General features: G+C 43.4%; 1 protein-coding gene across 8 annotated transcripts in view; it reads left to right on the top strand.

The window, feature by feature from the left end:
* PIK3CB (phosphatidylinositol-4,5-bisphosphate 3-kinase catalytic subunit beta) overlaps positions 1 to 17310 on the top strand; it is a 184203-nt gene that overhangs the window by 30533 nt on the left and 136360 nt on the right. For 5 of the 8 annotated variants that reach the window (XR_010125764.1, XM_054482055.2, XM_063662211.1 and 2 more), the window contains exon 2: positions 8294 to 8398. The exons of the other annotated variants lie outside the window; for them this stretch is intronic. The gene's annotated coding sequence lies outside the window, so the exon portion shown is untranslated. The remainder of the gene's footprint in view (positions 1 to 8293; positions 8399 to 17310) is intronic. 8 annotated transcript variants of the gene reach the window in all.

Below are 17310 nucleotides of genomic sequence, written 5' to 3'. Positions count from 1 at the left end.
TTACAGCGATTTTGTTCTTAAGAGTTGATAAGGATATCAAATCAGAATGAAAACATCATTGTGTCCTCTTAATTTAAAAGCCATAGTTTCCAGGCTTTTTGCTCTTTTGTTTTTTTTGAGACAAGGTCTCTGTTATTCAGGCTGAGTGCAGTGGCATGATCATGGCTCACTGCAGCCTCAACATTCTTGGGCACAAGTGATGTTTCCACCTCAGCCTTCTGAGTTGCTGGGACTACAGGCTTGTGCCACCTCGCCTGGCTGATTTGTAATTTTTTCGGAGAGAAGGGCTCTTGCTCTGTTGCCCAGGCTGGTCTTGAACTCCTGGGCTCAAGCCATCCTCTTGCCTTGGCCTCCCAAAGTGCTAGGATTATAGATATGAACTACCATGGCTGGCCTGTTTTTTTCTAAAATATTCATGTATTTTTTCTCTATAAGAGGCCAAGTGATTTGTGAGGTTACTTCTTCTTCTTTTTTTAAAAAATTTTTTGTAGAGGTGGAGTCTTGCTATGTTGTCCTGGGCTCAAGCAATCCTTCTGCCTCAGCCTCCCAGAGTGCTGGGATTATAAGTGTGAGCCACTGCACCTGGCCTGTCAGGTTGCTTCTATACCTATTTTCTTATCTAGAATATGTGGTAACAGTATTAACCTGTTTGTAAGTTATCTAACAATAATTGTATGCTTTATGTATTGATGTGGGCCTCCAGTGAATTGATTCTGGTCAAAATTCACACCTTTGGAATGTCAAATTCATTCAGCTGAGAGGCTGGAGCTTTCCTAGATAGACAAGCCACAGAGACTTTCTGAAAATCAAGGTAGAGAGCCTAAGCATTTTAGAGCTTCATGTTGTGTTTGAGAACAGAGGCCCAGAGAAGGAGGCCATCAGCTCCAGTGACTTCCCTAGTGCCTTGGTGGTAAAACTCAGCATAGAGTTTTCCCTCCACACCTGAGCCTCTTCCAAGAGCTTCTTTCATGTCTTGGCTTGTGTGACACCTTGCCTCAGCCTCATCCCAGGACTTTTCTGCAAAAGGAATTCTTTTCCCTTGGCCCACGTGCTGCTGCAGATATCCAATTAATGAACAATCTAGATATATTTGTTAAGCATCAAGGTACTGGCCACGTGTAATAGTAAGCAAGAGAGGCAAATGTGTGTCCTGTGTTCAATAATGCTGTCATGTTGGTGTTTACTTGGTTTGGGAGGATAGGGGTCATTCATAGAAATGGAAAGAGGCATTGATTTAGAAACTAATGCAAATAAAGACAGGAAAATATGTTTTCTCATATTTTAATTTGACAAAATTTAAAATATACGTAAGTTTCATAAGGTGAGGATACTTATTTATGTTCTTTCTTAGTCATCCAGTCTCTGGAACTCTCCCTGCTTTGACACCACCTCCGTTCCCAACCTTTTTAAAAAGTTGTTTAATTGTCTGCTTGCAGAGGTGGATACTTTTTATTCTGGTGGAAGACTGGACCAGTGGTTGTTTGTTTACAGTTTAAGATGCCCTTTAGGATCTGCTTTCCTTGTTCCCTCAGGGCTGAACTTTCTGAAAAGTTCTGATCTAATGTGGTCATACCAGGTTTGACTATATCTTTTATTCTACTTCTGGCATTGCTGTCAATTTATCATAAGATTTTTCTTTTGTACATTTCTTTTAGCTAAAGAGTTGGCCATGGGAAACTCTGCTTTATTCACATACACCTTTATATTAATATATTAGAGTGTGTGAATATTTTCCTATATCCATCATTTATTCATGGAACATTTTTGAGAGGATATGTATTGTGTGCTGTATGAGGCACTGGGGGTGCAAAGTTGAAGAAGGTTCATGGCTCATGGTTTTAGTTTTAAGAAACTTCAAGAGAGACTGGCAAATGAACAGATAATTCTGATATGTTGGGGTAAATACAAATGACAGATATAGATCCTATCTAGGGTATTGTGGACCACAGAATAGAGCAGGATTAGTACTCAAAATACAGTATGGGAACCCTGAGAGGTCCCTGAGCTCTGGAAGGTCAAAACTTTTTTTAAAAATAACAGTACTAACATTATTTGCCCTTTTCTCTCTTTTTTTTTTCCCTCACAAATTAACAATGGAGTTTTCCACAGGCAAGGCAACTTGTAATATCTCAATAGAGATGAGAATCCCTCCCTCTTGCCCTGTTTCCCTCCTTTCCTCCGCCACTCTTTACTTTCCCCTTTCTACTTTCCCCCTTCCCTTTTCTTTCTTTCTTTTTTTTTTTTTTTTTTTTTGAGATGGAGTCTCTGTCACACAGGCTGGAGTGCAGTGGTGTGATCTCGGCTCACTGCAACCTCCACCTCCTGGGTTCAAGCAGTTCTTCTGCCTCAGCCTCCCGAGTAAGTGGGATTATAGGCGCCCGCCACCATGCCTGGATATTTTTTTTGTATTTTTAGTAGAGATGGGGTTTCACTGTGTTGGCCGGGCTGGTCTTGAACTCCTGACCTCGAGTGATCCACCCGCCTCGACCTCCCAAATTTGTGAGATTATAGGCGTGAGCCACTGTGCCTGATTCCCTTCTTTCCTTCTTTCTTTTTCTTCTTTTTTGTTTTTGTTTTTAGAAACAAGATCTTGCTGCTTGGCCCAGGCTGGAGTTCAGTGGCACCATCATAGTTCACTGCAGCCTTGAACTATGCATAGGTAATCCGTCCACCTCAGCCTCCCAAGTGGCTAGGATTACGTGTGTGCACCAACACACCCAGCTAATTTTTTTCTTTAACTTTTTTTTTTTTTTTTTTGAGACAGAGTCTTGCTCTGTCACCAGGCTGGAGTGCGGTGGCCCAATCTCTGCTCACTGCAACCTCCGCCTCCTGGGTTCAAGCAATTCTCCTGCCTCAGCCTCCCTAGTAGCTGGGACTACAAGCACGCGCCACCATTCCCAGCTAATTGTTGTATTTTTAGTAGAGACAGGATTTCACCATGTTGGCCAGGATGATCTCTTGACCTCCTGATCCACCTGCCTCGGCCTCCCAAAGTGCTGGGATTACAGGTGTGAGCCACCGCGCCTGGCTAATTTTTTATTTTTTATTTTTTTTAGAGATGAGATCTGCTACATTGTCCAGGCTGTCCTCCAACTCCTGTGCTCAAGCAGTCCTCCTTCCTTAGCGTCTCAAAGCTTTAGGATTACAGGCATGAGCCACTGCACCTGGCCTGTGACTGTTTTCAACTATAAGCATACCTATTCTGTCATTCTTACAACTTTGAATATCGGTAATTTTATCCATTTAATGCATTGATAATGGCTGTGGCGTGATCCAGAAGCACACAGTGAACATAAAATGGGGAGGCTCTGATATTTGATACAAATTGCTATGGTACAACTGCTCATTCCTGTGTAGATTATTGTTATTTAAAAAATAATACTCTGGCTATATCACCTCATTTCATTATAACGGGTATGTGTTCTACTTGCTTTTTTGACTTCTCATCTCATTTTTACTGTGCCTAGAGAATTTTGTTAGAAGTCTTACCCCTAATTACCTGTTTGAGAATAGGTAAACTTTTATTGAACTTACTGTAATAAGTAGGCTACGTCCTACATAATCAATTGAGTAAGAAGAAAGAGGACTTGGGGGATTTTTAAAAATGTTTCCTGAATCTATTCTTTTTTAGTGTGAAATTTATATGTATGTGATTTTGAAATAATTCAGAATTAATAGAGAAGTTAAAAAATAGGCCGGGCACGGTGGCTCACGCCTATAATCCCAGCACTTTGGGATGCCTAGGTGGGCAGATTACCTGAGGTCAGGAGGTCCGAGACCAGCCTGGCCAACAGGGCGAAACCCCATCTCTACTAAAACTATGAAAATTAGCTGGGCGTGGTGGCGCACACCTGTAATCCCAGGTACTCAGGAGACTGAGGCAGTAGAATTACTTGAACCTGGAAGATAGAGGTTGCAGTGAGCCAAGATCGCACCACTGCACTCCAGCGTGGGTGACAGAGTGAGACTCCATCTCAAAAATAATAATAATAATAGAGTTGTAGCTGGGTGCAGTGGCTCAAGCCTGTAATGCCAGCACTTTCAGAGCCTGAGGTGGGAGGATTGCTTGAGCCCTGGAGTTTGAGACCAGCCTGGACCACATAGTAGACTCCATCCCTACAAAAAAAAAAAAAGCTGGGTGTGGTGGCACACGCCTGTAGTCCCAGCTACTCAAGAGGCTGAAGTGGGAGGATCCCTAGAGCCCAGGAGGTCAAGGCTGCAGTGAGCCATGATTGCACCACTGCAATCTTTGGGTGACAAAGACTCTGTTAAAAAAAAAAAAGTGTCATGGGTTAAAAGTTATTCTCAAGACTTTTCTATTCTCCAGTAGAAGAAACATTTATATTAATAAATGAGAATTGTGAGTATTAATAAATATTATAAAGATGATAAAGTAATGTGGTAGATAATGACCTAGGTTGCTATCTTAACTGTGAGACTGTGTAGAATGCCTCTTAGAAGAGGTAACTTTGAGTTAAAACATAAATGTTATGAAGTGGCAGAAGACCTGGAGGCAGCACATTGCAAGCTGAAAGAACAGCATGTACAAGAGACCTAAATAGGAACAAAGTGTGAGGAAGAGAAAATATACCAGTAAGGCTAGAGAGTAGTTGAATGAAGAGGAAAGCAGATGAGGTCAGAGCCTGGCATGGTGGCTTATGCCTGTAATCCCAGCACTTTTAGAGGCCGAAGTGGGTGGATCGCTTGAGCACAGGAGTTTGAGACCAGCCTGGGCAACATGGCAAAACCCTATCTCTGCAAAAAATAACAAAAATTAGGCAGGCGTGGTGGCACATGCCTATAGTCTCAGCTACTAGGGAGGCTGAGGTGGGAGGATCCCTAGAGCCTAGGAGGTTGAGGCTGCAGTGAACTGTGATCATGCCGCTGCACAACAGGCTGGGTGACAGAGCAAGACCCTGTCTCAAAAACAGACAAAAAAACAAGAAAAGAAAAAAGATGAGGTTAGTTGTAGACAGATACCAGATCATATAGGGTAGGTCATTTTTAATATCATGTAGGGTCTTAGTAGTTCATAGTTGTAACACAGGTAGGGTTAACAGCAGGAAGCCTTTGGAAGGTTTTAAGCAGATCACTCCAGTGATAGGATTTATGCTGTACAAGGTACATTCTGGTTGATCTGGTGTGGATTAATTGTAGAGAGGTAAGATTTGACTCTGGGAAGCTGAGGTGGGCAGATCACAAGGTCAGGAGTTCAAGACCAGCCTGGCCAATATGGTGATACCCCATCTCTACTAAATATACAAAAAAAATTAGCCGGATGTGGTAGCAGGCACCTATAATCCCAGCCTCCTGCGAGGCTGAGGCAAGAGAATTGCTTGAACCCGGGAGGTGGAGGTCGTAGTGAGTCAAGATCGCGCCACTGCACTCCAGCCTGGGTGACAGAGCGAGACTCTGTCTCAAAAAAAAAAAAAAAAAAGTAAGATTTGAGGCAGAGAGACAGATTTGGAAGGTGTTGGAACAGCATAGCTTCAGCCTCCCGAGTAGCTGGGATTATAGGCATATGCCACCATGCCCGGCTAATTTTTGTATTTTTAGTAGAGATTGGGTTTCGCCATGTTGCCCAGGCTGGTCTTGAACTTATGGGCTCAAGTGATCCTCTGGCCTCCCAAGTAACTGGATTACAGGCTTACATCTCTGTGCCTGGCTTGGTGAGGCTTTTGTTCAGAGGAGACATGAGGCTTTGTATAGCTAGGGGAGAAAAAGTTGACCCGGACCCTGAGAGAAGCAACATGGAATTATGGAGAAAATATCTTTTTCCAAGAGGACTAGTGTTAGAGATCTTGGGTTGATGACTTCAGTGAGGTGGGCAGTGCTAAGGTCTTAGTTCCAGAGATGGTAAAAGAATAGGTCCTGTTATTGTGTGTTTGTGTTGATAGTATTTAGGCCCTATTTTGGTTCATTCATTTACTAATCTATGTATTGTAGTAATGGATTATCCTGGAGTTAGAAATACTTTTAAATACAAAAACAAGTGGAAAGTCTTTCCCACCTATATCCCTCAGCTACCTTGTTTCTATTCACACCATTCCTCCAACACTGCACCCCACCCAGGAAACTATTGTTCAGTTTCTCATGTAACTTTCTAGAATTTCTTTATATAAATAAAGACAATAAAAATACAGATTTTGGGCCAGGCCCAGTGGCTCATGCCTGTAATCTCAGTACTTTGGGAGGCCGACGTGGGTGGATCACGAGGTCAGGAGTTCGAGACCAGCCTGACCAACATGGTGAAACCCCATCTCTACTAAAAATACAAAAATTAGCTGGGCCTGGTGGCGCATGCCTGTAATCCCAGCTACTTGGGAGGCTGAGACAGAAGAATTGCTTGAACCCGGGAGGCGGAGGTTGCAGGAGCCGAGATCATGCCGTTGCACAGATTCTGGCCAGGTACAGTGGCTTGGGCATGTAATCTCAGAACTTTGGGAGGCCAAGGCAGGCGGATCACTTGATCCCAGGAGTTCAAGACCAGCCTGGGCAACGTGATGAAACCTGTCTCTACAAAAAATACAAAAATTAGCCGGGCGTGGTGGTGCACGTCTGTAGTCCCAGCTACCTGGGAGGCTGAGGTGGAGGATCACCTGAGGCCGGGGAGTTCTAGGGTGCAGTGAGCCACTATTGTGCCACCACACTCCAGCTTGGGCAACAGAGTAAGACTGTCTCAAAAACAAAAAGAAAAACAAGATAAATAAATAAATAAATAACTGCAGATTCTTGTTTCTTTCTATCTTTACCCTAAAATCCACCAATCTCAAAGGTAGCATATTATAACTGTTATTTTGCAAATTGGTATTCCCACCTTCCCCCTTGCACAGTGTGTTTTTCACTTAAGAATAGAGATTTACACAGAAAATCTTTCCATAGAGTATATAGGATTTTTTTTCTTTTTCTTTTTTTTTGAGACGGGTCTATTTCTGTTGCCCAGGCTGGAGTGCATTGGTGCGATCTTGGTTCACTGTAGCCTGAGCCTTCTGGATTCAAGTGATCTTTCCACCTTGGCCTCTGAGTAACTGGATCACAGGCACATGTCTCCATTCCTGGCCCTGAATTTTATTTTTAGGAGTAGTTTTAGGTTCACAGCAAAATTGAGCAGGGGTACAGAGAGTTTTCACATATATCCATTACCCTACACAGTCATAACCGTACCCACACATGCATAGCTTCCCCCACTATCAACATCCTGAATAAACAAGTTTGTTATTTTTGAGTTCACCAATTTTCTTACTTTTGGAAAAACAATCAGCTTTATGTACTTTGAAATTGTTCTGAAATTTGTTTTATAATGTTCCTCTCATTTAAAAAATTCATCGAAAGACACCTTAAAGAAAGTGAAAACATGCCACATGTTTTGGGAAAAATAATTGTAGTATATGTCATAGGGAATTAGTGTCCTGACCAGGGCTGGCTTCATGGGTGTGCAATCTGTGCAGTCACGCAGGACCCCTCATTTAGATGGTCCCTGTGCTTAGTTTATTGGTAAGCTGTCACCGTCTTGAAATTCCTAATTTTTGATAAAGTAGCCCAACATTTTTATTTACTTATTTTAAAATGTTTTTATGGTGAAAAATTTATATTTGGAATTTGCCAGCTGAACTCAGTTTAGGTTATTCCAGTTTTGTTGGCAACATTCAAAGCATCATAGTCAGGAATCTGTTGAACATATGCCTTCTCTCTGTCAGACTCGATCCGGGTGTTGACCTTGGCCATGTCAGTGTCCTAGAGCTTCTTCACAGCTTGTTTGATCTGGCGCTTGTTGGCTTTGACATACACAACTAATGTAAGTGTGGTGTGGTCTTCCGTCTTCTCATTGGTCAGGATTAAGCCTGTTTTTCTTGGGAGTGCTCTTCCTAGGATATTTTGGCTGCAGTGTCTTGGGGCAGCCTGAAGGTGGGTAGCATGCAGATATCTTTCAGCAGTGTGTTTTTGGCTTTTAAAGCCTTTGTTTTGGCTTTGGGAGAGGCAGGGGCTTCCTTTTTCTCTTTGGTGCCATCTTGGTGAAAAGGCCTCACGTTTTTTATTTTGCACTGTACTCTGCAAATTATGTTGTCTGTCCTGGTCCTGAATATATAAAGCCTACTAATTAATTAGAAAAAGCCAATCCAATAAGAAAATGGCCAAAATCTGAGAGCAAAGATCTTCAGTCTGATTAGATCTTCAACCTACATATTTTAAAATGTGTAGCATTAACAAGTGTTTACATGTATAAGTAATAAAATTTACCTGACTTAATTTAGCTCGTTTAGATTAATACTTTTGTCTTCAACCTTTTTTGTAGTGTATGTTTTAACTGGAAAAAGTCTTCCATGAAAACGTCACTTTTAAAAAATAAGTAATGCCATCTGTTTTCCTAAAAGACTGAAATGGGGGCGATCATTCTTAGGTAAGTGTCCAATTTTGTATTTTTAATTACTTGTATATTGGTTAGAGTATAAATCTTTTTTTTTTTTTTTGAGGTGGAGTCTTGCTGTGTTGCCCAGGCTGGAGTGCAGTGGTGCAATCTTGGCTCACTGCAACCTCCGCCTCCTGGGTTCGAGCAATTCTCCTGCCTCAGCCTCCTGAGTAGCTGGGATTACAGGCACATGCCACAGTGCCCAGCTAATTTTTTTGTATTTTTAGTAGAGACGGGGTTTCACCATGTTGGCCAGGCTGGTCTTGAACTCCTGACCTCAAGTGATCTGCCCATCTCGGCCTTCCAAAGTGCTGGGATTACAGGCATGAGCCACTGCTCCCAGCAGATTATGAATCTTTTAGTTAACCTATGAGGTAGGGAGTGGGAGTGGGGTGGATGCTAGGTCTTGTTTGAAGATAGTCTGTTATTGAGGATTATGTTTCCTACAGAGTTAAGAACAGAAGCAGAGAGGAGGATCAGTAGTGTTGAAAGCTCTTTAGACAGTTTAGTTGAAAACTGAAGAAACTGTTTTGGATTTGACAGTTAGGAATTCATTGATGATCCCAGGAGGGGCCATTTTAGGAGGCTGTTTATGGCTGAAAATCAGCTTGCAATGGAGTGAAGAGTAAAGAGGAGGTGATAAAATCTAAATATTTCAGCTATTTCATTTATTAAACCCATATGTAATATAGCTGCAGCCATCACTTCCTTAAGCACTGGAGTTATAGTTAGGGTAACCATATATCCTGGTTCAAATCTCCTATGGATCAATTAATGCCCAATTATTTTTATTTTTGTTTTTTTGAAACGGAGTCTTGCTCTGTCACAGGCTGGAGTGCAGTGGCGCCATCTTGGCTCACTGCAACCTCTGCCTCCCATTTTCAAGCGATTCCCCTGCCTCAGCCTCTCGAGTAGCTGGGACTACAGGCGTGTGCCACCTCGCCCAGCTAATTTTTGTATTTTTAATAGAGACAGGGTTTCACCATGTTGACCAGGCTGGTCTCGAACTGCTGACCTCAGGTGATCTGCCCGCCTCAGTCTCCCAAAGTGCTGGGTGGGATTACAGGCATGGGTCACCATGCTGGGCCTTTTTTTTTTTTTTTTTTTTTAAAGACAGAGTCTCATGCTCTGTCACCCAGGCTGGAGTGCTGTGGCGTGATCTCGGCTCACTGCAACCTCCGCCTCCCGGTTTCAAGTGATTCTCCTGCCTCAGTCTCCCAAGTAGCTGGGATTACAGGCACCCACCACTATGCTCCACTAATTTTTGTATTTTTAGTAGAGATGGGGTTTTACCATGTTGGCCAGGCTGGTCTCGAACTCCTGACCTCGGGTGATCTGCCTGCCTTGGCCTCCCAAATTGCTGGGATTACAGGCATGAGCCACCGCGCCTGGCTGAGATAATTTTTTTTTTAAGAAAATGGGGTCTCAGTCTGTCACTCAGGCTGGAGTCCAGTGATGCGATCACTTCTGGGCTCAAGTGATCCTCCTGCCTCAGCCTCCTGATGGGATTACAGGTGTGAGCCACCATGCTCACCTAGCAAGGGGTGATTTAAAGTATACAAGAAGGTATGCATAGGTTGTATGCAAAGACCATACAATTTTATATCAGGAACTTGAGCATTTCTGGATTTTGGTATCTGCAAGGGTTCTGGAAACAATTCCCCCCAGATACCACAGATGACTATATATTTATTGTTTATCTTCTCTGTCCTCATTAGAATATCAACTCCATGAGAAATGGACCTCTGTTTTTGTTCACTGTTGTAACCCTAGCAGCTAGCAGAGTTCTTGGTATATTAGTAGATGCTCGGTAAATATGTATTCAGTATATAATGGCCTCCAGTGCCTTGATGCATCCCCTTTATCAATCCTGCATCTCATAGACAGTTATTTCAATTACCAGTGTCAAATTTCTCATGTTCACCTAAAAGGTTATGCTAGCTAAATTCATACTGCCTGCCATGTCATGCTAGCTTATCTCAAACTAGGCCTTTACTATTGCTCAGCAATCATATTAAATTTCTCCACCATCGTCTCTGGTCTGGTTAGTTGCAACAGCCTCTTAATTGACTTTTGTGCTTCCACTCTGCACCTATAATTCATCTTCAATAAAACAGAGGACTCTAAGGCATATATCATATCATACCACTTTTATGCTTAAAAACTCAGAAGATGCCGGGTGCTGTGGCTCACGCCTGTAATCCCAGCACTTTGGGAGGCCAAGGCAGGTGGATCACCTGAGGTCTGGAGTTGGAGACCAGCTGGCCAACATGATGAAACTTGATCTCTACTAATAATACAAAAAATTAGCTGGGCATGGTGGCAGGCACCTGTAATCCCAGATACTTGAGAGGCTGAGGCAGAAGAATCACTTGAACCTGGGGGGTGAAGTTTGCAGTAAGCTGAGATCGCGGCATTGCATTCCAGCCTGGGCAACAAGAGCGAAACTCTGTCTCAAAAAAAACCAAAACAAAACAAAAAGCAAACAAAAAAAACTCACAAGACTTTGAGTCTAAACTCCTTACCACAGCCACAGAACACTACGTGGCCTGGCTCTGCCTACTTCTTCAATCTGAAATTTCTTTTAAGAGATGGTGCCTCACTATGTTGCTCAGACTGTTTTCAAACTCCTAGCCTCAAGCGATCCTCCTGCCTTGGCCTCCCAAAGTGCTGGGATTACAGATAGGAGCTACAGTGCCTGGTCAACTTCTTTAATCTCATCTCATGACACTATGGTCCTCATCCACCTTATTGTAGAAACACTGGAATTCTTTCCACTCCTCAAACACAATCAGCTCATTTCCACCTTGAGGTTTAAACTTTTTTTGAGCCAGAGTCTTGCTGCAGCGCCCAGGCTGGAGTGCAGTGGTGTGATCTCGGCTCATTGCAACCTCCACCTCCCAGATTCAAGTGATTCTCCTGCCTCAGTTTCCTGAGTAGCTGGGATTATAGGCATGTGCCATCATGCTCGGCCGATTTTTGTATTTTTAGTAGAGACGGGGTTTCACCATGTTGGCGGGGCTGGTCTCAAACTCCTGACCTCGCGGGATCCGCCCGCCTCGGCCTCCCAAAGTGCTAGGATTAGAGGCGTGAGCCACCATGCCCAGCGAGGTTTAAACTTACATAGCTTGATTTTCTTTTAGCTTGGCTAAATTCTTGTCTTTCAGATCTTAATGTCACCTCCTCAGAAGAAGATAACCAGTCACTATCAACTGCCATATTTTAATTCTTTTCATATCACGTTACAATTTGGTATTGTTCTTGTTCACTCCAGTGATTAGCTCCACGAGAACACTGATCTTGTCTATGAGAGTGCCTGGCACAATGCAGGTGCTCAGTAAATATTTGGTGAATTTGGTAACTGCCCTACAATGTTTTTCCTAAATACTTTCTTCTCCCAGGATCCCAACCTCACCACTAATTAACTATATGCCGAATAGATAACCTCAATCCCTACATTATTAAAAAAAGTAAGATAAGAAATCCTACACTTAGCTGGGTGTGGTGACACACACCTGTAATATTGGCTACTCAGGAAGCTGAGGCAGGAAGATTTCATGAGCCCAGGAATTCAAAGTTGCAGTGAGCTATAATTGGACCACTGCATTCCAGTCTGGGCAACAGAGTATGACCCTGTTGGAGGGGAGGGGGAGAGAAAGAGAAGGAGAAAAGAAATCCTACAGCTTCTTCCTCTTTGCCTAAAAATTCCTTGATATATCCTCTCTTCCAGTCCTCTAGTTTCTAAGCAGAAAGATTGCTACTCTTGTAAGAGCTAAACCCTTTACCTGTGTCTTTGATCTCAATCAAACTTCTTACCTCTTCTGAGTAAAAACTTAATTACTCTTTTTAATATTTAAACTATATGCAAGCTGAGTACAGTGGCTCACACCTGTAATTAGCCAGGCATGGTGGCGAATGCCTGCAGTTCCACCTACTTGGGAGGCTGAAGTGGGAGGATTGCTTGTGCTTGAGCCCAGGAGGTCGAGGCTGCAGTGAGCCTAGATCCTACCACTGCACTTCAGCCTGGGCAACAGAGTGAGACTGTGTCTCAAAAAACAAAAATTATCTCAATGGTAACCTGGAAAATGAAAAAAAATTATAATACCTAATACAATGTAAATGCCTTGTGAATAGGTGTTATTGTATTATTTAGGGAATAATGACAATAGAAAAAAGTCTGTATATGTTTAGTACAGGCACAACAGAACCATTACCCGATCCAATATTTCTTTTTTTTCTTTAATTTTTTGAAATGGAGTGTCACTTTGTTGCCCAGGCTGGAGTGCAATGGCGCGATCTCAGCTCACTGCAACTTCCACTTCCCTGGTTCAAGCGATTCTCCTGCCTCAGCCTTCAGAGTAGCTGGAATTACAGGCACGCACCACCACGCCTGGCCCCGCATCCAATATTTTCGATTCATAGTTGGTTGAATTCACAGATGTGGAACCCACAGATACAGAACACACAGATATGGAGAGCCTACTATATAATATGTTGGGTGGTGATAAGTGTTATTTTGAAGATTTATACCTTGTTTGCCATTGTCATTAAGGCATGGAAATATATTAGGGAAAAGTAGACATTGATGAAGGAGGGGTATGTTTACTAAGGTAAAGTTAGGGAAGACCTCTCTGATTAGGTGACATTTGAGTTGGCAGCTCTAAATGAAGTGAGGGAGCAGGCCCTCTGGGTATTTTGGATAGGGTGGGGAAGGCATATTAGACTGAAGGAACTTAAATACAAAGTGTTTGAAGCTGGATGTGCTTGATGTGTTCTATGAGCTGCAAGAGGGCCAGAGTGGCTGCATTGAAGTAAGTGAGGGTGGAGATAGTAGGAGGTGACATCATCATTGTGAATGTGGTAGAGGCTTGAGTCAAGTTGTAGACCAGAGTCAGGCCTTTTCTTCTGTGTGATGGTGGAGCTGCAGATCCAGGAGTGAGGTTGTGGTGGGAAGTGAAAGGTCAAGCTGTGGCTGAGAGGTGTAACTTCAGGCTGAAGAATTGTGAGGCTGCCAGGTGCAGTGGCTCACGCCTGTAATCCCAACAGTTGGGGAGGCTGAGACGGGCAGATCGCTTGAGTTAGAGACCAGTCTGGGCAACATGGTAAAACCCCATCTCTACAAAAAATGTAAAAATTAGTCGGGCGTGGCGGTGCATGCCTGTAGTCCCAGCTACTCGAGAGACTGAGGCTAGAGGATTGCTTGAGCCTGAGAGGTGGAGGTTGCAGTGAGCCGAGATTGCACCACTGCACTCCAGCCTGGGTGACAGAGCAAGACGTCTCAAAAAAAACCAACCATGAGGTCAGATGTTTGAAGTATCTGAAAGTGAAGATGAGAGAAGAGGGTGTACAATAAAACAGATTTTTGAACACTACAGGGAGGTAGGAAGCGTAGAAAAAGGTGAGTTGGAGGCACAGAGGGCCTGTAAGTTCATAATGGACAAGTTTATTTGGCTTCAGGTTTTTTATTTTGTTTTGTTTTTGAGGTGGAGTCTCACTCTGTTGCCCAGGCTGGAGTGCAGTGGTGTGATCTCGGCTTGCTGCAACCTCCACCTCCCAGGTTCAAGTGATTCTCCTGCCTTAGCCTTCTGAGTAGCTGGGACTCAGGGTTTTTTCTTTTTTTTTTTTTTTTTGAGACAGAGTCTCGCTCTGTCACCCAGGCTGGAGTGCAGTGGCACAATCTTGGCTCACTGCAAGCTCTGCCTCCTGGGCTCGCGCCATTCTCCTGCCTCAGCCTCCCGAGTAGCTGGGACTACAGGCGCCCACCACCACGCCCAGTTAATTTTGTGTGTGTGTGTGTGTGTTTTTAGTAGAGATGGGATTTCACTGTGTTAGCCAGGATGGTCTCAATCTCCTGACCTCATGATCCACCTGCTTCGGCCTCCCAAAATGCTGGGCTTACAGGCATGAGCCACTGTGCCCGGCCTCAGGGTTTTAAAAAAAAAAAAATGGGTGAAATACACACAATATAAAATTTATCATTTTGCTTTTTTTTAAATGAGGACAGGGTTTTGCCCTGTTTCTCAGGCTGGCCTCGAACTCCTGAGCTGAAGTGATCTGCCCACCTTGGCCTCACAAAATGCTAGGATTATAGGTGTGAGCCACTGCACCTGGGGAAAATTTAACCACTTTTAAGTGTATAATTCAGTGGCGTTAAGTATATTCACAAAAGTACATCCACAAAAGTACATCATCACTGTCCGTCTCCAGAACTTTTTCATCATCCCTAACCGAAACTCCCTACCTATTAAATAATAACTTCTCATTGCCCCCTCTTCTTTAGTCCCTGAGAAACCACTGTTCTATTTTCTGTCTCTATGAATTTGACTACTCTGCTTCAGGTGCCTTGTATAATTGGAATCATACAATATTTGTCTTTTTGTTTCTGACTTATTACACTTGGCATTATATTTTTAAGGTTCATTCATGTTGTAGCATGTAGTAGAATTTCATTCCTTTTAAAGGCTGAATAGGCTGGGCCCGGTGGCTCATGCCTGTAATCCTAGCACTTTGGGAGGCCAAGACAGGCGGATCACAAGGTCAGGAGTTCGAGACCAGCCTGGCCAACATGGTGAAACCCCGTCTCTACTAAAAATATGAAAATTAGCTGGGTGTGGTGGCCCATACCTGCAGTCCCACCTACTCGGGAGGCTGAGTCAGGATAATCACCCCTGAGTCCAGGAGGTGGAGCTTGTGCCGAGATCACACCACTAAACTCCAGCCTGGCAACAGAGAGAGACTCTGTCTCCCCCCCCAAAAAAAAAAAAAAAAAAGAAGGCTGAATAATATTCCATTGTATGTACACACCACATTTCCACGTTTTTTTTGTCTACGTATCTGTTGATGGTGACACTGGTGCTGTTTCTACCTTTTGGCTATTGTGACCAGTGCTGCTGTGAGCACTGGTGTACAAATCTGAGTAAATCCCTGCTTTCATTTCTTTTGCATACATCACCAGAAGTGGGATTATTAGATCATAGTGGATCATATGCTTTAATTTTTCTTTTTTTTTTTTTGAGATAGGGTCTCACTCTGTCAACCAGGCTAGAGTATAGTGGTGTAGTCATGGCTCACTGCAACCTCCACCTCCTGTGCTCAAGTGATCCTCCCACCTCAGCCTCCTGAGTAGCTGGGACTACAGGTGCCCACCACCACACCTGGCTAATTTTTTGTATTTTTATTAGAGACAGTGTTTCGCCACGTTGCCCAGGCTAGTCCTGAACACCTGGCTCAAGCTATCTGCCTGCCTTGGCCTCCAACGGACCAGAAACAGTAGGCACTCAACAATATCATGCTGGGATTACAGGCGTGAGCCATCACGCCCCGCCATATGCTTTAGTTTTTTGAGGAACAATTCTGCTGTCTTCCATACTGGCTATACCATTTTATATTTCCACCAGCAATACACAAGATTTCCAGTTTCTCCACAGCTTTGCCTGGGTTTGGTTTTTAAAAAAAAACTCCGTGGTGTTTTTTTGTTTTTGTTTTTGTTTTTTGAGACGAAGTCTCACTCTTTTCCCCCAGTCTGGAGTGCAATGGCACGATCTGGGCTCACTGCAACCTCCGCCTCCCGGGTTCAAGCTATTCTCCTGCCTCAGCCTCCCTAGTAGCTGGGATTACAGGTGCGTACCACTACGCCCAGCTAATTTTTTGTATTTTAAGTAGATACGGGGTTTCACCATGTTGGCCAGGCTGGTCTCAAACTCCTGACCTCAGGTGATCCACCCACCTTGGCCTCCCAAAGTGCTGGGATTACAGGGGTGAGCCACTGCCCCTGGCCTTTTTTTTTTTTTTTTTTTTTTTTGAGACAAAGTCTTGCTCTGTTACCCAGGCTTGAGTGCAGTGGCATGATCTTGGCTCACTGCAACCTCAGTCTCTCAGGTTTAAGCAATTCTCCTGCCTCAGCTTCCCAAGTAGCTGGGATTACAGGCGCATGCCACCAGGCCTGGCTAATTTTTGTATTTTTTAGTAGAGACAGGGTTTTGCCATGTTGGCCAGGCTGGTCTGGAACTCCTGACCTCAGGTGATCTGCCCGCCTCGGTCTTCCAAAGTGCTGGGATTACAGGCGTGAGCCACTGTGCCCAGCCAGTAGTATAGTTGTGGTTTTTGAATAATGGAATGTTTTAAGTTTATTTCCTTAAAAGAATGTTTATCATACACTGTTTTCTGGTAGTTTTAAAAGTAGCACAAGTCGTTATGCTCTGCTACAAGGTCAGAACTGGTAAAGAAAGTTGTCTTCAGCCAGGCGTGGTGGCTCATGCCTGCAATCCCAGTACTTTGGGAGGCCAAGGCGGGCGGACCACCTGAGGTCAGGAGTTAGAGACCAGCCTGGCTAACATGGTAAAACTCCATCTCCACCAAAAATACAAAAATTAGCCAGGTGTGGTGGTGCATGCCTGTAGAGCCAGCTACTTGGGAGGCTGAGGCAGGAGAATCGTTTGAACCTGGGAGGCGGAAGTTGTACTGAGCCGAGGTCATACCACTATACTCCAGCCTGGGTGACAGAGCAAGATCGTGTCTCAAAAAAAAAAAAAAAAAAATTGTCTTCTAGTTAAATTTTAGTGAGAGATTTTCACAGGAATTAAAATTCTGGGGACTTAAAAAATCTTAAGTATACTTTGCCATAAGCTTCAGGGACTGTGTCTATGTTACTTGGCTGTGTGTAGTCATGAATTTGATCTTTTAGGATAGGACAATGATTAAACAAACTAGATTTTTTTTTCTTTTTTTGTTTCTTTAAAAAAAAAAAAAAGAATACATTTGTTAACCTCCTGTTTGGAAATTTTACAAGGAGCTGGAGAAATTTTCACTTTTGTGTTTACTGATTGATTGTGTACTACCTTAACTGTTGGAAAAATATATTCCCTATTCAGATGAATGATAAACCAGTAAAAGCTATTAAAGGG

The sequence above is a fragment of the Pongo pygmaeus genome, chromosome 2 (genome assembly GCF_028885625.2).
Source record: "Pongo pygmaeus isolate AG05252 chromosome 2, NHGRI_mPonPyg2-v2.0_pri, whole genome shotgun sequence".
Classification (NCBI taxonomy): Eukaryota; Metazoa; Chordata; class Mammalia; order Primates; family Hominidae; genus Pongo; species Pongo pygmaeus.
Note: the sequence above shows the minus strand (reverse complement) of the source record. Positions and strands in the feature narration are given on the sequence as shown.